This window comes from Rhipicephalus microplus, chromosome 1 (assembly GCF_043290135.1).
Source record: "Rhipicephalus microplus isolate Deutch F79 chromosome 1, USDA_Rmic, whole genome shotgun sequence".
Taxonomy (NCBI): domain Eukaryota; kingdom Metazoa; phylum Arthropoda; class Arachnida; order Ixodida; family Ixodidae; genus Rhipicephalus; species Rhipicephalus microplus.
This window is the reverse complement of record NC_134700.1, coordinates 297,718,014-297,742,071: the sequence shown is the minus strand read 5'-3', so window position 1 is coordinate 297,742,071 and position 24,058 is coordinate 297,718,014. Positions and strand designations below refer to the sequence as shown.

At 46.2% G+C, this 24,058-nt stretch overlaps 1 protein-coding gene across 3 annotated transcripts in view; it reads left to right on the top strand.

Moving 5' to 3' along the window:
• Positions 1–24,058, top strand: part of LOC119159453 (uncharacterized) — a 398,949-nt gene that overhangs the window by 315,296 nt on the left and 59,595 nt on the right. For all 3 annotated transcript variants that reach the window (XM_037412211.2, XM_037412212.2, XM_075865374.1), the window contains one exon: positions 6,465–6,517. The gene's annotated coding sequence lies outside the window, so the exon portion shown is untranslated. The remainder of the gene's footprint in view (positions 1–6,464; positions 6,518–24,058) is intronic.

The following is a 24,058-nucleotide window of genomic DNA, read 5'->3' as shown; positions in this document are numbered from 1 at the left end:
GTCCAAATGGGCACATTAAAGAAAAAAAAACGTCATCGCAGTGCTGCTGGACGAGTGTGCGTACGAGTCTGGTCGTAGTTTTTTTTTTCTTGCGTGTGCACAAGCCGGTTGTAATCAATCGTCACAACGTCACGCCCTGTGGCCACTTACAGGATCCAGCAAGAAGCACGTTCACAGTGTCACAACACGAACAAAACACAATCGGAGAAGTGGACTAGTTAGAACTGGACGAAATACCGCGGCCGTGGAACTAAAATGTACTACGCGAGACGCCATGGCTAGTGGTGTAAAGTATAGAACTGCACAACGTTGCCGGTTGAGTAACGCACATCCCGCTTGCTCTTGTGTTGTGCCGTTTATGTTCATAAAGGTAACTGTTTATTCTACGTCTTATTTCGTTCCATTTTGTTTCATTTACATCTATTCACCGTAGCAACAGAACCCAAACATTCGCTTTTGGATGAACGTTTTGAACCTTCTAGGGGGCGCTTCAGGCAAATAAGCGAGGAGAAAAAGGGAGGGTGTCGCTACCTTGGAAACTTGTTTATCTAGGGACCTTAGTCTTAGCAAAGCGTTGGAAACACTCCCCGTTCCGTGCAAGCGTTGCATGGTAAGCGCAGCGTGATAAGCGCTACGGTTCTTAAAATTACTTATGTATGCATTTTCTAGTAAGAGATGCATATGCAGAATATATGCGTGTTGTTATGGTGCCCCAGACATGCGCAATAATTGCTTTTTAATTGACAATCGCACAAGCATTAACGCTCAACCTTGAGCAACATTGGTGGTCGCTGCGGATGGGGTCGACCGTTTCAAGTACCCGGTGCCGTTAGGAGTGGACAAACAGACAAGCGTACAGACAGACAGACAGACAGACAGACAGACCGACAGACAGACAGACAGACCAAAATTTCTGCGTTGATGGTCCCCAAGAAAGACTATCGTCTTTAAAAAAGGTATACATATATATAGCTCATTCGTAATAATACCGTTGCGAGGCCTCTACACCTCACATTGCGCGGACGACGCACGGTACGCGATTGCGTCTTGCAACAGGGGCCAATGATGCCGTTGCTCTTTGGTTGACCTCAGCGTCGACTCTCGCTTGTTACGACCGTCGGGGGCACTGACGCAGCCAGCGTTTACTATACTGCACGGAGCGATGGCTGCTGGTCCTATCACAATGCGGGAGCTGCGTCTATGTACAAGGCCGCATCCCTCGACTCTCCGCAGTTAGGGCACGCCCGCAAAGTGCCGGAACCGAGCGAGGACTACTTGAGTCTCGCCCGTTCACCGAAGCGCGATGTCGGAACACTGCGTCTTGTAATTTGTCATGCCCGACCGATAATGCATGGCGTGCGTCTGTCCTATGCAAGGGCCTCCTTTCCCTGTGCCCTCTATAGCCTTCGCGCGAGTCCTCTTCACCATTCTATGGCGTAGAGTCCCCCCTTCCGTTGGTGGTGCACTGTCACTGTGGACGTGCGCTAATTAATAACGCGGCGTTGCTGTAGATAAACCCTTGTCCCCGTCTCAGCTTGCCCTATGAGAGAACGCGCTTCGACCGTTCTGCCTCGTCAACTCGGTGGCTCGAGCCGTGCACGACGGCACGAAGTTGAGAAGAGGAAAAGGCCTAAAGAAAACTAGATTGCCGGGTGCGTTTCGAAACGACGTGATCAAGCGCGCCGTGGGCTAGCTAGCTTGTTTCTGGTTAAGTTGACGCGTATATTGACATTAATCCACATCAATGCAATCTAGGTCAACACTGTCAGACAGCAGAGCTTGTGTTGTGTTGTTGTTGTATGCTGTTTATCTTCACCTCTCGGCCAGTGTCGTTAGCGATGATTAAAATCTGGCGTGGCTCCGCCAGACCTGTGTTGCTTTAAAGGCCTTTGTTACTGGTTTTCTTTCTTTTTCGACGTTAATTTCAGTTTCATGCTGATAGCTCGCTTTATTTTTATGCTTAATTTATAGCAGGCGTGACGCCGTAAGCAAGGTTAAAATGAGCGCCGGTCAGTACCTTCGTGTCGTAGAAATACACATCGTGGGTTTAATTTCAACTGGAGTGGAATATCCCATGAAAAGTGGCTAATCGATCTGAACAAACAATTGGTAGGACAGTTGTTCAAGATGCTAATCGATATGACTGATTTCCTGCGCGCTCCGTTTGCGGTATTTATAGTGTGTGTGTGTTACTGATGCCGGTGTAGTACATACCTTATGGGCACGATTTGCAAGATGTGTTATATATCTGTTTTACGTACTGTAATATGTTATAATACGTAAAAAGGGTGCTGCAAGACTTTTATACGCAACCATCGAATGACTTAACCAAAGAAGTTTACTACCTTACCAATCGACCGCCGTAAAAAAAAAAACGTTAGGAGCTCTCAACTATACGAGTGCAGCTGCAAAGATTTGTCGCATGCTGTAATTGCTGTCTCTCTTCTTTGGTCCTGACAAACGGGCTGGAAGCTAAAGCTAGATTCACACGCGAGGGCAAAATCCCGTGGACCGAATAGTCCGCGGAGCAACAACAAACATGAAAACGGTAAAAGTGTAACGAACACTCTAACCAAGATCACAGCCTTCGTTGATATGAAAGTTCTACCTCACATTACACTTAGCAATGACATGTCGCTAGATGTGATATACGTTGGACATCTACATTCCTTCTGGCGACCTTCGAATGCTGATCAATGAATTTAGTGATCATAGCAACATCTTACAAGTCTGCCCCGCCGTGGTGGTCTAGTGGCTAAGCTACTTGGCTGCTGACCCGCAGGTCGCGGGCACGAATCCCGGCTGTGGCGGCTCCATTTTCTACGGAGGCGAAAATGTTGTAGGCCCGTGTGCTCAGACTTGGGTGCACGTTAAAGAACCCCAGGTGGTCGAAATTTCCGTAGCCCTCCTCTACGGTGTCTCTCATAATCATATGGTGGTTCTGGGACCTTAAACCCCACATATCAATCATCAACATCTTCCAAGTCTCACGGCTGGCAACTACAGTGTTGCGTAAAGATTGTCTTTAGAGGTGGCCTATTGCCATATCCCACATGAAGATGGGTCACTTTCGCCGCGTGGTCCGTTCATTTACACCAAGACCCCCCCCCCCTTAAACGTAAACAAAAAGCCATGTGAGCAGAGTTTGCAAGATTGTGGCATTTTGCCCCCGCTGCGCAGAGCCACGCAATGCGGAATCATGTCATGCAACCACCCTGAAATGTCCCAACTGTCATGGATCGCATAAGGTGGGATCACAAGACTGTCCATTAGTGAAAAAAAGAATGGAGTTGGTTGAAACAGATGGTACGTAACGGATTAACGCCAAAGAGGTGGCCGATACTGTGAAAAAGAGACAATGGTGGTCGCGTCGGCGACGAACGTCTACGAATAGCTACTGCTGCCCCCAACCTGGACGGGTAACGCGATCTCCTTCGCCAACAGTCCATGAGCGTTCCCTTAAACAACTGTTATCGCCAATGTCGCCACCACCACACCCCAATAAATCACAGTCACGGAGCCGAAAAGGATTCGAAAGTGGCGGCGCACTCATAATGAGCCTGCGCAGAATGACATCGTCGTCCACAGATAATTTCCACGGCTAAAGCTGTCAAATCCTCGCTTTCTTTACAAATCCTCTCATGACCACACGGTGCACTGTCCTCAATGGAATGAAAACTTCACTAAGGGCGAACAGCTCATAGGACTATTCAAAAAGGATGAGACAACAGAGACAAAGAGCACAGACTTCCAACGTTCTTTTCGTTAACACTTTTTCGAATGAATTCCCTCCAACTTGCCCAACCGTCAACACTTTCTAATGACGACTCCATCAGCTCAATGCACACGACAAATTTTGGATTATTTGGAGCCAGTTCTTGCAAGCCTTATTTTGAACGTGTTGGATTGCAGTCTACCTTTAGACAACTGCAAAAGAACAGTCCCGAACACGTCCCAGTTGCGACTGTTGAAGTGTGCGCGTATCACTTGTTCTCTCTCGCCTCCTTGCTTTCTCTTTCTCCACTTTCCGCCTTCCTTCGTATAGGGTAGCAAAGCGGGTAAAACCTGTTTAACCTCACTGCCTTTCTTTTGCCTATCTCCCTTTCTATGACCGTTTCTTGTGCAACAGACACTGACGAACAAAAACAAGTATAGACGACGGGTTTCATATAAAAAAGATTAGTTTACATTCGTCTCTTTCTATTTCTTTCTAGTTCGTGTGTGTGTTGCACAAGAAACTGTCAAAAATCAGTACCATCTCCCCTAGTTGTCAGTGCCGCATACATCAAGAAACATAAACATAGGAGGAAGCGGGAACTAGATTATTGCTGACCGCACGTTTGACGCGTACTTGCACAATTCCACAACTTACTGGGCATATAAAGAAGGATGACTGAAATGATTCCACCAGACTGGTTTGATGACGTATTTAATCCATGGCAGATGTAGCCTCGTACAACTTCATTAAAGGAATGTTCCGATGTCAGTAGCCAAATTTTATAGTTTGCATTGTTTGACTTGCCCCGCCGCGGTGCTCTAGTGACTATAAGGTACTCGACTGTTAACCCGATGATCGCGGGATCGAATCCCGGCTGCGGCGGCTGCATTTTCGGTGGAGGTGAAGATGCTGTGCACGTTAAGAAACCTTAGGTGGTCGAAACTTCTGGAGCCCTTCACTATGGCGTCTCTCATAATCATATGGTGGTTTCGGGACGTTAAATCCCACATATTATTGCATTCTTGTACTTGGTATTTTACCTTCATCGGAACTGCACACACTCTCCTCTAAATATTTCGTTGTACTATTCACATTGCTTGGGGCGTTGAGCATCTGCACCTGAATGCCAGCTGCATGGTTAATGATCTGTATTTGTGCGCTGGAGTTGGCGTGGGCTCAGGTACACATCCCTCGTGTTTTTCCCCTTGGCTATTTGTACGGTATGTTCAGGCCCAACACCAGGTGATGTTTCCATGACATTGACTACACTGTGTGATTTTAGCATTGCGTCCGTATAAAACTTACGATCTATTGGTGCATTGTAACATGTTGTTAAACCCTGTCATTTCGAAACCGGCATCGGCCGTGGGCTCGTTAATACCAGCATACGTGGCCGGGATTGAGATTAGAGGAATTAACTACGGGAACCGGCGAGTTCACCAGCGCTTGCCATCGTCTATTTAAACGAGGTGTCGTATCACACAGCCGCGTGCGCTCCAACAGCGTGTGTAGCAATGCGCCCTTAAACGTCAGCGCTTAAGCCGGCTGCCCCGCCTATCTGCAACCACTCGTTAATTTTGCCTTCTCTTTTTTTAACGGGTCATGCCCTACACTTGGTATCACGCTTGAGTGAACCACGCTATAATCAGCGCTAGCTGTATCTATAGCCCGGTGGTTCACCTCCCAGCTTGTTATGTCGTCACCCCAAGAGCCCGCTTCGTGCTTCGGCTTCATCGAGCTCGCGCGCACGGTTTCAGGCGGGCACCGCTGTTACATGTATAGGTCATACAAGTCGTGTAGCGCTCTCTCCCCGCCGTCGGCAGCCGATGGCCCTCGGTCATCGAAACTCCCGCACGCGCTCGTTTAGCTCAGATTTAGGGAAATTTCCCCTCTGCACGGGGCCTCGTGCCCCGCATGTCTCCAAACTCCTATGAATCATCGACGCAAAAGAGCGCGTGCCCCCGTGCAGCCGACCCATTGTTCAAGAAGCGCGCCTCGTCGGGAAATGGCCGTCTGCAGTGCACTACACTAGGCGGCGAACAGGCGGGTCGAGCCGAAGAACACGGCGTGAAGCGTGTAAGCAGCGATGCAATGCCATGCCAAAAAGTGGAGAACAAAAAACACACAGGTAGCAATGGTGCCGGTAGCAACTGCATAGTAGGGCCCAGGAGGAAGGAAAAGTGGAGAGGGCGATGATGAGATGGCAGTTTGGGGTGCACGTAGTTTTTTAGGAATTGTCGGGCGTAGCGACGACTTTTGCATTTATTTCCTCCTCGTAACGCTAGACTTCGGCCAGGCTGTGCGCTCGAAATGAGACACAAGAAGGGCAATAATAGCCCGAACGTGGCGTCTTTCGTCGTCGGAGCAGGTAGGAAAAATGGGACGATGACGACAATCGCCCTTCGAGAATTCCGGTGGCCTGACCGGCTCGCGCATGAAGAGGCGATCCACTACTGACGCCAATTTTCGTGTTCTTCCTTTCACTGTAAGTTTACCGTTAGTGTGTCTTTTCCGAGGCTCCATATTTGAATCTTTGCTCTGAATTTCGCTCTCTTATCACTGTTATCATGCACTGTCGCACTTTAAAAGCGTCCAGCCGAGCGAGTCTCTGAAGCCCCTCTGATTCTAAAGAAGAATTGCCTAAAGTTTCTGTGAATTTGCAGCGAATGTTCGGGGCTTCAATTTTTCGAAATGAAGACGAATGTCCTGGTGTCATAGTAACGCTTCTTTTTTTTTCTCTCAACAGATGACCTTGGAGACGACGTGTGCCTGCATTGCTGGCGAGAAACTACTGTTTAGGTGAGTCCGCCTTGTTCGTGAAATTCAGCATAAGCCTCGAGATACGAAAATAACAAGAAGCGAAAGGGTCAATCCATCTGATTTCTTGCTGGCGAACATAAGTCATGAACTCGGAGCACCGGCGTAGTCAGGCAATGAGAGGGGAGGAGGATAAGGCAAATGCAATATTTTTAACATCGCATGCGTATATATACACGCATACATAAAAACACACGCAGGAATATACATAAAGTATGGTTCAACCCCCATTAGCCCCCCGCGGTACTCAAACACGAACATAAACAAAAACGTTATACATAACCAAAAGAGGAAAAAGTATCAGAAAAATACAGTTCCTTCTACTGTTTTTGCTTCTGTCTCTTCCCTTTCCTCTCTCTCTTTATACTCTCCATTCCCTCAGCGTAGGGTAGCAAACCGGGCATGTGCCGGGGTAACCTCCCTGCCTTGTTTCGTGTTGTTCTTCCTTTCTTCTTATGGGAAGTTGCGATCCCACAGTGACGTTGGAAGTGCTTGCGCAGGTGGCATTAATAATGAACTTGGACAACGTGATTTAGTGGGCGTTCACTAGCTGCAAATTTCACTGACGGAAAATAATGTTCAGCTCTCAGGGAAAAAATCATTATAAACGTCGCGTGTGGGCTTCTTACTTTTCGCAAGCGACAAAAGCTTTTCTTCGTTCGGAATATTTTGTAGTGCCTGTAAGGACAGACACTGAAAGACGATAAGCTGGCGCTTGGTCGGTGTGGCCTTTAACTTGCTCTTTATTTGGACCTTACATGAGCAAGCATTGCCGAAATCATTATTTGCGAAATCATAAATTAGCGCAGTGACCTAAGTGCATACAAGAACGTTGCTAGCCTGCGCAAGCTATTAACAGTGGTATATGTATTGTTAGTATTTGTTGGTGCTCTGAGCACAAAGTAATAACGAGATTTCGTGAATTTGCTCCTAAAACTGGCTAAAATAGATGCAGTGGTAATAACGCGTACATTCACAGCGGGAGCGCCGAAACTAACCAGTATACGCAGAAGAAAAAAAAAACACTTGACATGTTTTTTCTCTTCTGTAGTCTCATGAGCATCTTGTTTACGAAAATGTTCTTACGCATACGCTATTCGCAATTATGTTCCAGTAACAGCGCGACAACTGCAGGAAGAGAGAAAAAAGAGACGGGAAACAGCGCTCTTTCCTGTTCATTTTTTGACTCTTCTTGAAGTTGTCGCGCTGTTACTAGAACATAATTACGAAGAACCAACTCGCCCAAATTAAGCTCTTGTTGCTATTCGCAACTTCCACAGATGGTGGCGCCACCATGCGCCAGTCGTCGTAACTGCCGTTTAAGGAAGCCCGCGCAGCCAGCCGTTCAGTCGGTCTCACTTTGGCGCTGCGCTGGTTTTCTATATTTTGTCGCTAGCAGTTTTTATTAGGGTTATTCTGAATTCGATAGGGAACTACCGAAGTCGGACAGGTACTGCGAGTCGTAGTAGCAGTGGTTTACTCCTTATTGTTTGCTCACTGTGAGATACAGGTAGAAGAATCGCGAAACTTGCTGGCCGCTGTGCACACGCCGTGCAGTCAGAGGCGAGGTTTCCTGCTTTACACGAGCAGTAACCTTACAAGAGACGGAGAAAAAGCAAATATTTGTACTCGCGGCATTTCAGTAGAAGCACAAGCGTGTGTAGGTTTCTCCTTCAGGGGGGCGCGAAGGCTCGTTGAAGTGCCCCACCCCTTTCTTTTATTGCTGTTCGTAGGCGACATTCTTATGGCGAATTCCACTGCTACATCCGGAGCGTCCGCTCAAATCCCGGAGCGACTCCGAGTGAGCATTCGGATTGCGCCAAGCCAGATCTGCGAGCGGAACACGTGAATGCCCCGCGTGAAGTCGCTCCGGAAGTTGTTCACACATAAATGTTGGTTCGCGCATGCGGTAGCGGAAACTTGCTCGACGTAGCCGATTATCTTCGGCCGTGCACACGGCGGGCCAGGAAACATTTCCTGATACATCATTTCGTATAGCACGTATACGGCTCATCGTCCTCGCTGCTGCTACTTATGCTCTGGCTGTCGCTCAAAGCCAGAGGCAAACCAGCTGCAGCACGTCCAGCTGAGTCAAGCGAAGCCATTTTAGGAATGTAAACAAGTGCACAGGGCGACTAGACACTGCCTCGAAAAACGCTGAAGACAACCTAGCTGCCGTTGAGCTGCTCGACGATACCGAAAATGGCGGCACGCATTCCCGGAGTTCCCGCGAAAGCTGGTTCTGCAAGACGGAGCACGCGGAACACTCTGTTGCGGGGTGGGTTGCTCCGAATGTGCAATTGGAAAATGCGAACATGCTCCGAATTTACCAGTGGAGCGCCGATTCTCGGTTTCGGAGCAACAAAACTTGCTCCAGCTCGACGAGTAGAATTCCCCATTATGTTACTAGGGTCCCCCCCCCCCCCCGTCTCAACCTATATACACGTGCGCACGCATGTGAGTGGAAATGAAGAAGCACTTCTAATCAAATATATTTTTCGTCAAGTTTTTTTTTCTAAACTGTTGGACTTTGAACTCCTCACATATTTTCAGTTGGGCTTTATTGCTATGCATAGCGGGTTTTTATTGCTATACACACACGCCAACCATTATGCGGGGTGGCTGACTGTGATTTGTGAAGCAGCCTATCGGCCGATTTTTTGTTGTTTCTTTTGCCTGTGAGACTATATATCATGGAAATAAATACTTCATTTAAAGTTATTATATCTAGGGGGATGTATTCAACTTTCAAGCAAGCTTAAAATTTAGTCTGGTGCTTTACTAGTTCATTGATCATTGATCGCGGTTCAGCACGTAAATGCAACCAAGCTCATTTTGTTTAGAAGCGCATTACAACAGCGTTTCTCCCGTGCAAAGCGATAATAGGGTTCGAACACTGACGTCACGACTCACTGTGGTTGCGCTCTTCAGAGCACCACTGATTCTTTCGTAGCCAGCATCGAAGCTAAAATACATATAGTATAGGACATGAAAAAAATAAAGCCCCAGGTTTCTCTATACCTGTACCACTTTTGCTTCCGTGGGAGATGCCTCGGAGGTACTAAGCCTCTGAAAAGGGCAGCCATCCGCTCGCATGACCTCGCTGAGAGTGAACGACTGTGTGCGTATATTCCATGCTACATGCTTCAGCAGCAAGCGTCTCATTCGTGCGCAGCGTTCGGGGCTTGTAAGCAACAACAAGTGTTTCTTTACTACCTGCGGGTAACGAGAAAAAAGTAACTGTATACAATCACATAGTGGCTGGTCAAACACTCAAAGCCGGCGAGAGTAACCCATCGAAGAGACACCCCCTCCCCCCTTACTAAAGTAAATAAGTCAGTGCAGTACGTGAGCTCAACTTCATCGTTTCGTTGCTCCTTAATTCGAACCTCGGCGTGTGCGTGTATTTCCTCAGCAAACACCTCAACAAACGATTTGCGTGGCGTTCAAAACTTCTTTTCCTTCAATATTACCTTGCACACGTGTTTCTCAACACCCAGTGTGATAAATGCTAGAGTCCTTGAAAGCAAAACCTTGACGACACGGTGGCAGCAACCGAAAATACTACGCAGTTCGAAGTGGCGGCCACAACATAACGACACGGCGCCCTACCGACAGCCATGGATGGATGGATTGATATGGCTTTACTCTTTAGATCGGGCGGTGGTTAATGCCACCAAGCCGTAACACTTAGTGAACCAAGAACTAGATTAATTTCCCCCCTTTAAATGGTGAAGTTTAGGACTGGTACTTTTCAGTGAAGGGTTTAATTTTCACTCGTGCCTTGACTTCAGCCACCAATCAGATAACCTTTTTCAGGTAATTCTACCCGCTTAAAGTCTATTTTGCCCTCCCTGTCCCGAAACCACAGTGCTTTGAAAAACTCTTCGCCATTATCCTGAACTATAGAGTGAAGCCCTTTACAGAACATTATCAAGTGTTCGGCACTTTCCTCCTCTCCAAACGCACTGCATACCGTGTCTACTCCTTCGTATTTGGCCCGATATGTCTTGGTTCGCAATACTCCCATCCTGGCCTCAAACAGTAGAGAACTACCCCGAGTATTATCATAGATCCTTTCCTTGGCAATTTCCTGCTTAAAAGATCGATAGATATCTAGTGCGGACTTCTTAATCATGCCAATTCTCCACATGTCAGTCTCCGTTTCCTTCACTTTCTTCTTAACCGACAGTTCTTTTTTGGTTTGTCCACCAGCTGTTTTCTAAGTATTTACCAGTCAATTTCCTGGTTCGCTTCCTCCATTTTGTATCAACATTCTTCATGTACAAGTAGCTGAAAACCTTCCTAGCCCAACGCTCCATCCCATTTCTCTCAATCGCTTCTCAAATTTTATCTTGCTGCTAGCTTCCCTGCCCTCAAATGGTGTCCATCCCATATCACCTTGTACTCCCTGATTTGGTGTATTCCCGTGAGCTCCTAAAACAAGCCTACCTATTACACGTTGCTTAATTTCTAATCTTGCTTGAACTTCTGATCTCATGCACAAGACCGCATTGCCGAACGTCAGACCAGGAACCATGACCCTTTTTCATATTCCTCTCACAACATCATATATATTGTCATTCCACAGTGCCCTATTTTTCATCACTGCTGCATTCCTGTTACCTTTAGTCGTCACGTATATTTCGCGTTCCCTTAGGTACTCCATCCCATTGCTTATCTATACGCCGAGGTATTTGTATTTATAGGTTATCTCTAGCGTGACCTCTTGTATTCTAAGCTCACTACCTTCATTATCATTAAAAGTATTGACTGCTGATTTTTCTTTACTGAATCTGAAATTTAACATATCTCCCTCATTACCGCAGATGTCCATCAATCTCTGCAAATGTTCCTTGTTGTCGGCCATTAGCACTATATCATCTGCGTACATCAATGCTAGTAGTGCCTGTTCAATTAGTTTTTCTTGTTTGACGAAATAGAGGTTGAAGCCAAGTCCACTTCCCTCTAATTTGGCCTCTAATCCTTGTAGGTACATCATAAATAACAAGGGTGACAGAAGACACCCCTGCCTAAGCCCCCGTTTTACCTCTGTGGGATTGGATACCTGTTTTTCCCACTTTATAACTACCCTGTTACCTTTATAAATATACTTTAAAAGATTAGTGACTCCATCTTCCACACCTAGTGTGTCCTGTATTCCTTACAAGTTCTCTTGAACGACGCTTATTGTACGCTCCCTTGATATCCAAAAATGCTAGCCACAGGGGCCTGTGTTCTTTTTCTGCTATTTCGATGCACTGTGTTAGTGAGAACAGATTGTCTTCCAACCATCTGTGTTTGCGAAACACAATCTGCAGTTCCCCCAGCACCCCCTCATCCTCTATCCATGCATGCAGTCTTTCCTTTATAATCTGCATCGCCAGCCTGTAGACCACTGATGTCACTGTTATAGGATGTTAGTTGTTTATGTCAGCTTTGTCCCCCTTTCCTTTATAGATCATGCTCATCCTGCTAAGCTTCCATCCATCGGGGACTTCACCATCGATTATTATTTTGCTCACTGCCTCTCTGAAAGTCTGCTTAGACTTCGGACCTAATGTCTTTATCAGGATAATTGGAATGCCATCTGGGCCTGTTGATGTACTACTAGGGACCCTTTTCTCAGCCCTTTGCCTCTGTCGTTGTGAAAATGGAGCCATTGCGCCACTTGATTCATCCTTGTCTATTGTGGTGCATAAGGCACTTTGTTGAAAATTTTTCGCTCCATGTTGTGATTACAGGAGCCCTCTCTAGGCGGTTTAAATTGCTAATGGAATCATCTGTAAGAAAAAAAAATATGTCAACTGTGGTGCTTTTACGAAGGTTGTAGGTAAATGGAAGCACACTCGAACGTAAAACTTAATCCTTTTTTTTTTTTGTTCAGCTGCAAGCGATTTCCTAGAGGAAGTCTAACTAGGAGCTTCTGTTTCATTTCGTATACAAAAATGTCTATGGAAGGGGTGATTGTTACTGTTAAGAAGATCGCAATGTTTAAATGTATACTTAATGTGACTCATTAATCAACTTTTCACATTATTCACGTTATAGTGGAGAGCGCCACACTAGCGCTGCGTGGAGACATACTCAAACTTTGAGCAGCAGCAATTGCATGGGCGTTCTGACTAACAGATTGCCAGAGAACGTTCGTCGTGTTGTTTCTAAATATACCATCGATGCGTTAGTCTACAGCCTCTGGGAGCAGGTATTTCGAACGTGGCAGTAGTCCGATAAAACTTTTAAACAAACATGGTTTCAACCTTCCGCGGTTTTAATTTTATATCAGGATCATTCGTTGTGGTCGATACGTTCTACACGGTAAATAAAATATTTAAATCTGGCTAGTGACAGGAACATTGATATTTGTGGTACATGTAGAAAAAGAGCATTTAGGATGAAAAACAATGGCTATCGTAAGCGCAGAACAACCAGAGGTCTCTGAAATAATTGTCTGAATCTTATCTTAACATTTTTGTGTGTGCGTTCCTGACGGAAACTAACAATGTTTATGGCTAGCTCAGTTCACTGCTAGGAAGTACCAACGAAAATGAACCTGCTAACGAACACGTTGTCGCTTTGACAATGTAATGGGAATTACTGTAAGTGGCAGCATTTTATTGGGTCAGCCGAAGGAAGCTTAAATGACCGGTCGGTCAGCCAACCTTCCTTACAAAGTCATTTGTCAAAAAAAAAAAATCACTGGAGTGCGTTTTTCTTGTTCCCTTTTCTCTCTCTCAATTTTTATATTTCGGATGTGCCAGCTTTTTTCTCTCTCTCTTCGTTGTTCTATTCTAAGCACACAAGAACTCGTTAATGCGGAATCCACAGGCTACCACGCCTGAAGTCACTCAGAATCTTCTCAGCGTTCTTCTCAGTCTGCTGGCTGGAAACACGAGCTGCGGCTTCGCGTGCCATGGCCAAGCATAATTGTCATTGCCATCATTTGAGGTTGCGCGCTGTCATTTTTTGTTCACCAACCTAAGGTGACCTATACAAAGTGATCGTATGGCGTTACGACACATGACGTGACAAATTTTTGTAATATCTGACATGACTTGGTAGCGTAACACATTCGCGCTATATCGTGATAACGATATTTGCCTAAAAGCCGAACTATTTGCAGTGTTTTTACCGGTGTTTTCTAGCGTTGCGTCTCTCGGCTTATAATATGATCGCTGCCAGAGAGGGCGGGCAGTTACATGAAAAGCGCTGAGGCCAGCGCAGCGTTACACACTGTGTAGAATTATTATTATTATTATTTTATTATTATTTACAGATACTGCAATCACCTTTGGTGATTTTAGCTGGGTGGTACATGAAGTTAGTCATGAACAAATGGCAAGTACAATGACATATAATATATACAGGTTATACAATGTCTATAGGGCAAATACAAACTTCAACTGGCAATATCACACAATAAAAAATAGAAGACTACAATTATACAAGCATGTGCAGTGGTATGTAATACGATTCAACAATTCAACTGGTTAGTGCACTTTCTAATTTCGAGGAAAACAATGCCAATGAAGAGCATGAACATGACATTTCACAAAGCAGTGAACAGTGTCCGTCAATGTAGCCACAAGAAATACTCCTGAATATCGGTTTCATGTCTCATTACTAGTTCTGAAGTGAGAGAAAGAAATCAGAGTACCACCGGAAAGTCTGTTTTTTTTTACTTGTAGCGCCAACTGTTGAGCATAAAGAGAACCAGAAACTCGAAATATATGAACCCTGGCGTGGAAGTAGTTGTACATCTTTGAGGTCACGTATTCAGCCAATACACTCAGGTCTGCTAATCCTACAGATGGACTTCACTATGGCGCTCGAAAACGGTCGGAAGAAATTCCGAGCGCTTGCTGTCGAAGCTTCTGAGGAACAAGCTAAGTGAAATACAAACAATAGATGAGAACTTTCGGGTCATGAAGAGCACAGCAACGACATTATAGATCCTGCGTGGTAAGGAGCCATTTTGGCGGCATTGACGATGGTACTACGTAGCGGAAGTCGCTGGTAGCCGTGCGCTGATTGGTTCTCCATCCATCGACTCGCTTCCGCCGTCGACGCCGACGCTGCTGATGTATGGATTGTCCTAAAGTGGACGTTTCGGCCACTGTCACCAGTAGCGTTGACTCTAATGGATGCCGGCATACGAAATGCCGAGAAAACGCCTGCAAAACGCTGCATATAGTTGGGCGTTCACTCGTCCCTAAAGACGTGGGCGGCCGCCGCCAGCGATCGAATTTTCTGCTTGGTTAGGCATCTGTGGCATTTCACCTTTAAAAAAAGCTAGAAAAAAAGATCCTCTTAAAGGCCGTGTGCGAAGAGCTGAGTCAAGAGTTCGTTAATCATTGTGCACACTGATCAGTGTAACTAATAAAAAAAAACTCTTCAAATCCGTGTGTGAAGCTGCATGATAGGCGCATATCTAACGTGTGCATTTACCATGACGTCGCCACTTACACCCGCCGTGCAATGTAGGCGTCTCTTTCTCGCAGCAATGTGGCTGCTTTACGGGCTGCCTAGTTTAGACAGCCGGATGTATCTTACTAGGCTTTATACGTCACGGACAATGCTGATTTTTCTCTCACAATCAACGTCGCCGGCACTAACACTGACGCCGACACCCAAATTAACGCAAAACCAGCTCTCTGACGCTATCGTGCATGCTATCTCGGCGGCGTTGTTTGCAGGATCCGTTCGCCACCGGCGCTTGCATTCCCGTTCGCGTTTTAGAGTGGCTTCGAAGGCGGCCGGAACTTTCGTACGCAGTTGCTCCCGGCACTCTGCCTCTGGGGCTAGTTTTTGTGCCCGGACTGCACCATCGGCCTGGCGTATGAGCTCTTTCTCACGTTTCATCCAAGGTATATATAGACTGGTAGCCAAGGCTCCATAGAGGCCCATACGTTCAGAAAATGATGGCCGATCATCTGCACATGGGGCCTAGCGCCATCTCTGTGAGGAGGGAACATTTTCGGCGGAATAAAAAAAAAACAAAGCGGATGTGATGCAATAGCTGGTAAACAAGTGACGTCATTTTGCGTGCACTAGCGCGAAATTCGATCTTAAATTCGAAGGCAAGTGGGTTACGGGGAGGCAGAAAGTTGGGTGGGCAGATGAAATTAAGAAGTTAGCGAGTATAAACAGGCAGCAGCAAGCATAGGACCGAGTTCAGGACTATTATTCGCCGTTCGTGGCATCATCCGCAGATGGATTAAGGCGACCATCAGCGTAGCAGCTTATACATGTGGTATCGGCAGCGTGCTTTATTTGTTTTACACATACGTAGGTTCTTTAGCATGAAAAATGCTTGTGATATTCTGTTTTAATCAGAAGGAATGACGCCTAGTCACGCCAAAATGATGACATTTTAGTTTTATTCAATGGTCACAAAACTCAAATTCATTACACTACACAAAATAGTAATAGAAACAAAAAAATCTGTAGACACTCCCAGCGTTATGTCTTTGTTTTTTTGCATTATGCTCCAATAAGTTACTTCTACGTATGCGAATGAAGACATGTCAATTGTACCGTGGTAGATAACTTGGCAATCTGCTCAATGATAACGCGAACGGTAGGCACTGCATGCTCAATAAGCAAACCGGGCTTCAGGAATACTGATGGATGAAAGTCCAGTGAGCTGTGCATTCCGAACCATTGTCCTTGCTTCTTATCTAGAAGACATAGGCCACCAGGCACATGTTTGTTGCTACTGCATCCTTGCACAGCACATTGTTTCCGCAGCAACCAACCAAATCACTCGGCCTTAAATGTAATTCGTATCGTTCCGGTGCCCGTTGGACACTGCACTCAAGAGGTTCACCAACGATAAAACGCACCTAACGATTTCGCGCACAACAGAGAACGCAAGCAAGTGCCGAGCCATAAAACACGTGTTGGAGTGTGTCTTGGCAGACGAATTTTACGAGCGGGCCTTACCATGTGTACGCATGTAGTGCAAGGGCTGCACTGAGTGCTAATAGCTTGGGTAGAGGGCGCTAAAAAAGATTTTCCGTAATAACAAAAACTGTCATAAATTCTGTTCCTTTCACCTGCATACATAGTAGTGTTGCGGAAATCTCATTCGTAAAACTAATTAATTTTTACGACTTTGAATCGAATTTGGCTTTCTGTTTGTTCCCTCCACACATAGTCTCGCTTCAATCGCAGCTCCCATGACTCCCCAAACCGCTTTTCGCCCGAGCCGTAGCCACCTACTTGAATAGACTTTGTTTCACCTGTCGCCGCTCTTCTTCAAGAGTTGTGCGTGGCATGCCCATGTAGAAAGTTGCAGGAGAAAATGATGTGCGAGTGCTGGGCGGGATGAACGACTTCACGCAGCCGATTTCGCGGGAGCTTGTCTGCGGTGATGCGAATGACGCAACTGATAACACAGCTGATGGAGGCCGCTCGTGACACCGTTGACGGACGGTTTTGGGGGCGCAGCTCCCTATGCCGTCGGTTGTGCATCTGCGATGTATGTAGTCGTCGTCGTAGTGGTAGGTAGCCACCTCGACGGCCGGACAAGAGGAGTGGCACGGGCGCACCCCTTTCAGTTGTGGAGGAAACCAGTGCATGTTAATCATAAATAAAGAGATAGTTGTTTCTGATAAATACCTTACAGATACAAGTATTGCTGACTTAAGCTCTAATAAAATTGGCCTTGCATTTGATGCTTACTAAAAAAAGCTAGTATCAGAAGGACGCACGTTGAGCACAATTTGACCAGAAGGGGTTGCCACGTTCAACTCGTGAGGCGTAACCTCCTTGGTTTTAGCAAGCTTTAGCGAGGGTTGAGTCGCAGTGCCATGCACATAGTTAACTAGTATATAGCCATGAACTGGAGGCAAGGAAAGGTCGGAAGTAGACACGAAGCGCAGGCCGCAAGAAAGTGCGCGAGTGCCACTTCACGTTTAGTCCTTGGAATGTCCACTGGATGGCGGTACTTCTATATGCTGGATATATAATGAAAATATGCGACATAGTACTTGTAGCGTTCACTAGACGGACGGACGGATGAACGGGTGGACAGACAGACAGATAGACAGATGCATGGACGGACGCACAGATGGGTGACCGGACGGATGGACGCATAGAAGGACGGACGCACGGACGAACACAGGAACAGACACGCAGATGGACGCACAGACGTACGGACGCACGCATGGATGGATGGATGGATGGATGGATGGATGGATGGATGGATGGATGGATGGATGGATGGATGGATGGATGGATGGATGGATGGATGGATGGACGGACGGACGGACGGACGAACGAACGGACGGACGGACGGACGGACTAAAGTAAGAACGAACGTATGGACGGACGCTTCGCCCCACTCATTATCATGCACTCCGTAGATATGCTGCGATTTTTCCTTTCTCCTAGCCATACACATATTTTACTGTAGAAAAAAGATGTGAATGAAGAAAAAAAGTTTGAGATGAGAGAAACAGCTACAGCTACGGATGTCGTTCAGTCATGACACAAATATGGTGAAGCTGACTTTTTCTTTTGCCACTGAGGACAATGCGAAATGTTGGTAAAGCTTGCCCTTATATCGGCATACATCTACTGAAACTTAAACTTCTGTTGTTCACTTGTTATTGGACATGCCTGCGCTCGCCTTTGATCTGCGGAGAAGACGTAGAAAACAAAAATGCAGGTCGTCTATCGCCCTGGAGATGTTGTTCGGCATTGTTGAGCTTGAAGCTTTAAGCCGCGCTAAATTATATTGATTTCAACAGCAGACTCGTATGCGTGGAGAACATCCACGTCTAAAAACGTTCAAATGTAAGCGATTCAAAAACAGATAACTGTGATTTGGCTTTGCAGTTCACCGAAGCGCGAATGTTTAGGTTAGCGATGTCTCATGAATTTCATACCACGGACGACCCAGAACAGCCGTGTTTGTCGATGAAATGGGCTCTGTTCGACATAACCAATAGATCTACCCATCTTTTGCTCGTTCATTTGCGTTCTTTATGTTCTAAGCTTATGGGTTGTTATTGGGATCTTCCGGTGAGCAGGCTTTGCCGATAACAGGAGACGAACTCGGTGCGCTGATGTTAAACATGGCCCGCTGAAGCTATTTTTGTTTGGTTGCGCCACTTTGTTCGAACACGCGTAGCCGATTGTAATCTAACGCAAGCTCGCGCCACCTTTCAGTGAATCCGCTTTTTATATTTTTTGAGGGTCTCGTTCAGTTAGTGGTCAGGTGCTTCGATACACTTAGGACGAGTGGGAGAACTCGAAGCTTTCCGAGAATTGGACGAAACACATGCGATGACTCTTGATTGTGGGAGCTAGACGCCGAAGCGCTTTTCCGTCATCCTATAGGGATTACACGAGACAACAATGGAGGGAGGCTGCCAACTGAAAGCACACGGGAAAACGTGTGATGTGCGTGAACGGGGCAAACTCTTTTGAGCCTGTTTTCGAAACTGTAAAAAAAAAATGTTTTCTGCCTAGGCACTCGCGACATTCGTGACGGTTTTAAGTCGTGAAAAGCGGATTAACAACTGTAAATCCTTTACAGGCGCTCTTGTCGCATTGACAGCGCCGAATAACTTTTTTTTATTTCATGTGCTCTGAAGCAGGAGATGCAGAGCCTGTTAGGCCTGGTGGATTTTGTTCCTGATGATGCTTAGGCGAAAAAATATTTTTGAAAACTGAGCGGGGTGTCCAGGTGCTCCAAATGCGGGCTTAATGGCGGCAGCTCAACAGCTTACGGTGCAAATGCTTCTTCCATAAGGAATTGTCAGTTCGCCTGAATTCGATATGCGAGTGCGGGTTGTAATCAAGGAAACACTGAGAAATGTGCTTCTTTTTTTCTTCCTTGTCTATAACTTCATAAGCAGCCTGACAGCGCCCACTGCTGCTGGGCAAAGGCCTCTCCTATGATGCGCCAATCAACCTGGTCTTGTGCTTTCTGCTGCCACGTTATTCGCCCCGAGATCAGGCTACAGGGGGCAGCACCGTCACCCTGTATAGTGTGGATAGGCGACCTGCACGCCGCGGCGCGTTTTCTGAGCGGTGTGAGCCGATTGTCGGCGGATAAAGTGCGTTGACTCCTGCCTACTCCTAATATTTATGCCGCCCATTGCTTAATGGATGCACGATGCTCTCCAAACGTGACTATTACTTGTGATAGGAATGCAGTCTGCCATTAAAAGCTATGTTCGCGCTTGGCGACTGTCTGCGCTTTCGCACTGCAGTGTGTCACGTTTCTTGCATTTTTATTTTAGGTGTCGAGCTTGTGTCTCGTCTGTCATGCACTGCTGTAGCATCACTAAATTCATCCTTCATGCACGCTAGTCGTGGATACCATCTCCTCCTCCCTTAAAAAGAAAGGAAGAAATTTTATATTTCTGGGCGATGAACCCATAAATGCAGTGATCACGTATCCGCATTTTTATCTTAATAATTTTCTCATAGAATAAACGTAGGACAGTTGACAAGTTTATTCAGAAAAGCCACGTGACATGCAGCGCTTGTGCGCACTTGTTCTTACTCCTATAATAGTACTAAAAGGCAACGGTTCAGCCCACGGCTTTCTTAGATTGAGTATCTGCATCACAGTGATGCATTGGTTTGATTATTCGATGGACAAAGGTTTTTTTTTTTCAAGCGAACATGTGTCCGCTCTTTCCGTCATTCTAGCACAACGTCACAAACCGCTCAAGATAATGTAAAAAAAGAAAAGAAAAACCACAGCATAACCACGGAATGAATGACGATGGGTGCGGCGAAGCGTTCGTCGATTCGTCCGTGCGTCCATCTAGTGAACACTTCAAGTACCTCCATCTGGATCCTTTTAAATGCGAATGCATTCTTAGTCGGGGGTTGTCGTGCGTCCCTGGTCGGCGTGCCCGCAGATCTCTAAGCGCGCGCTCCTCCCAAACACCGCCCTACTTAGTCGACCGTCCTTGATGCGATGACTGGTTTCATCGTAACAAATGAAACGCAGTGCGTTTAGGGGTAGTTTGGGCTTTTTCGTACTGTTGGCTCGTTCGAAAGGGGGTGTGATGATGATATGTGGGGTTTAACGTCCCAAAACCACTATATGATTATGAGAGACGCCGTAGTGGAGGGCTCCGGAAATTTTGACCACCTGGGGTTCTTTAACGTGCACCCAAATCTGAGCACACGGGCCTACAACATTTCCGCCTCCATCGGAAATGCAGCCGCCGCAGCCGGGATTCGAACCCGCGCCCTGCGGGTCAGCAGCCGAGAACCATAGCCACTAGACCACCGCGGTGGGGCTCGAAAGGGGGTGTCGCCAGAACACGGAAATATCCCGAGTTTCGCTAAACTCGACCGATTCTGCATAGCACCCTTGGCTACTGCCTCCCTTATGAAAGTACCAATCGACCCTCCTATAACTTACACAGTTTAAAATAGGCTAAAGCGAAAAACAAACACCATGTTTTGTGTCAGTAAATTACGCTTGGCAATGACAAAAGCATCAACACTGTTGCGCAATGACACTTAGGAAGCGATGAAAACGAGCAAAATGTGGCATTCGGTGTTACTCAATACACTCTTACGGCGTCTGTCTGGGCGTACGTGGTTTCTAATTAGTCACGATTGAAGCACGTTGGCCTTGTAGAGATACAACCTAATAAGTTCCGGAAAATTTCCTCCTGCTCCCTGGACCAGTATCCGAAAAGAAAAGCTTGATGAAACTAGTTGCGCATGACAACAAAGGAGGACAAAAGAAGAGACGACGAGCAGCTGGGGAAAAAATAAAATAAAGAAACCACGCAATTTGGGACTTCGCCTTGACATTCACGCGCGATGATTTCAGCGTGAAACATTAAAAAAATTACAGTTGGAGTTTTATTTCTTGTTCTTTTGATAGAAGGTATCATGTACAAATTAACGTCAGAATAATTTTAAGATGTTCCGTCAGTTTAGACTGATTCATTGATTCGCTTTAGTGTCCGTGTAAGCGATGCTGAAGCATACGGGTGACCCAGAGAATAACGTAACGTACGGAGCAGTTGCCTCGATGGGTCATATTGCTTACCTAATACATTGAGTGCGTACTATATAGTGCCAGAAATCTTGAAAACACAAATCAGGGCAAGGTGACCATATTAAAACATTAAACGAAGATGTGATAAACTCAGATAGCAGGCGAATGGGCTCATGTTGCTCATCTATCATACAGCTTCCAAACTGTGGCGCGCGTGCCATTAATCTGCACAAGAGAGTCGGACTTGATGTTTTCCGTTCGTATCACAAGTATTTTTTTCTCTGCTAATGTAAATAAAATGCAAATTACGAATTAAAGGTTCATCGGCCTCCTTAATAGAAAACATGTGGCTGAGCCGTACAGTAGAAATCTTTAGTGAAATTTTCAAGGAAGTTCAAGTATTCTTCCTCAAAGCTCGTTTGCATGGGGAAATCAGCTAGTCTAAATATACAACAGATGCTCTACGTCTTAGAAATTAGAAAGTGGGGTTAGCAATTGTCATGAATGTGTGGAATCACCCCACCCAGCAGCTGAAAGAACGAAAAGGCTTCCCTTCGTTTCTGTCGAGTAAGCAATTCTGCTGGTGTTTCCAGATGTCCCGCACCGAAAGACCTCCCACTTTGGTATGTGTGTATACGTTCAAGGTGTGAACAATTGGTTCCACTTTATTGTTTCTATAACTTTTGGGCTACTGAATATTATTTTTTTAGTGAAGTGTGAAACGTAAGTATGGATTATTCTTGTTTTCTTTAATCATATGGTGGCTTCGGGACGTTAAACCCCACACATCAGCATTCTTGTTTTCGTTGTTTATGCAAAATTTGCATGTACAATAAAACTTCCTCTTTTGAAAGGGCATCTCTGTATATTCTGCATTGCTGTATCAGTGATGGCTGTGGTCTTACATATGTACCGATGCGTCGTAATTTACTATTATTACCCGAATACGCTGATTGCTGAAATGATTATTATAAATCCTCAACGCGATAATAACGTTTCCTTCAGTGCTAGCATTCATTTTCACCCCGTTCATACCTCGTTTATGTTCATCGTAATTCATCTCAACCAATGCGTGTTGTCTGACGAGGTTTTCGTGAGTGCGGTGTTGCAACGCTGCCCAGACATCTCAGCAATATGCTTGCAATCTAGGGGCGTACGACTGGGCGGGCCTTTACCTGCTTTTCGTGAGACTGAATAAGACTCTTCAGCCTCCTGTCGATTGCACGATGCGGCATTACAGCTGTAAGCTTTTGCAGCTCAGCGTAAAAAAACATCCAGCGGCGTCATATTGGTTAAGGGGTGCCGTGTAACGCTGTAGAACTGCTACCGCTCTCGAGATGTTTCGCAAACTGGGCGTCCGGGCTTCTCTAAGCCCGTGTCCTCCAAGAGCTCCCGGCCGTTCCAGTTGCCAGCCTTTTTTTTTTTTCGTTCTTGGTGCGGCGTGTTTGTCTACGCGCGTCTGGCCAGCGTCACGAACCCATCGCCGCGGCATCTGCTCCCCGGGTCGACCAGTGATCCTCTCCGCTCTCTTTACTTGCCTATACACTCCCGCGTATTTATAAACGCCGGCCATGCGGGACCGTCAATGGGCTTCAGGCTACAGCTCCCGCTTAATACACTGATATTCTGTGCTGTGCCCTCTCGAGCTGGCCTCACTTGTTTATCAACCACACGAGTGGGGAAGGGGGGGGGGGGGCTCTTGACGTGCGTTTATTCCGGACCCGATCGTCACCGCTCCGACTCTGTTGGCTGCACTTTTCCTGTCATGTCGATGCTGCTGCGCGCTCCTGTTTGATGCACCAACAGAGCAGACAGATAGATGAAGGAGGGTGTGACGCCAAGGAAATGTCCGGTGCTCGTAAACGTGTCAACGTGCTCCGTTTACGTGGTTGCTCAATTAAAACCTGCTTGCGAACCAATGTACGAGCAAACAAAAGCTGACTCGAATCATTGGAATTTCTCGAGAAAAAGGAGGCGCGACAGAAGGTTGATGAAGGTAATAGTATTATTATTAATGATAATAATAATAATGACTATTTCTCGGTTTAAATCGCCCGAAACGACCTTAGATTATGAAATACGAGAAAAAGCTTCAGCGTGATTTAGTCAAAGACCAAAGGGAAACTGCGCTGAAGCATATCCGAGTATCTACCTCCTCGGCCAGTTCTAAGTGATATTACGAAAGAGGTCGTATTGAAGAGGTCCAGAAATTTTGCCCGCCTCGAGTTCTTTAACGTGCACCTAAATCTAAGTAAAATGGCCACAAGCATTTTCGCCTCCATCCAAAATGCGGCTGCCGGGACTTGATCCCGCGATTTGTAGTCACGTACATAACGTCTATACCACCGCGATCAAGATGGGCAGCGATGGTGAGAAAAAATTGTTTGTGGAATTCGTTTCGTCCAGCACACATACTTGCACGTGACCGATAGGCCCCGCGGACCTGCCAAGTTTGGTGCCGCCTTCAAGGTCATAATGTGGATATTAAATGTACTTACAGCTGCACGCAGTAATGAAGAACTTTTAAAGATCAG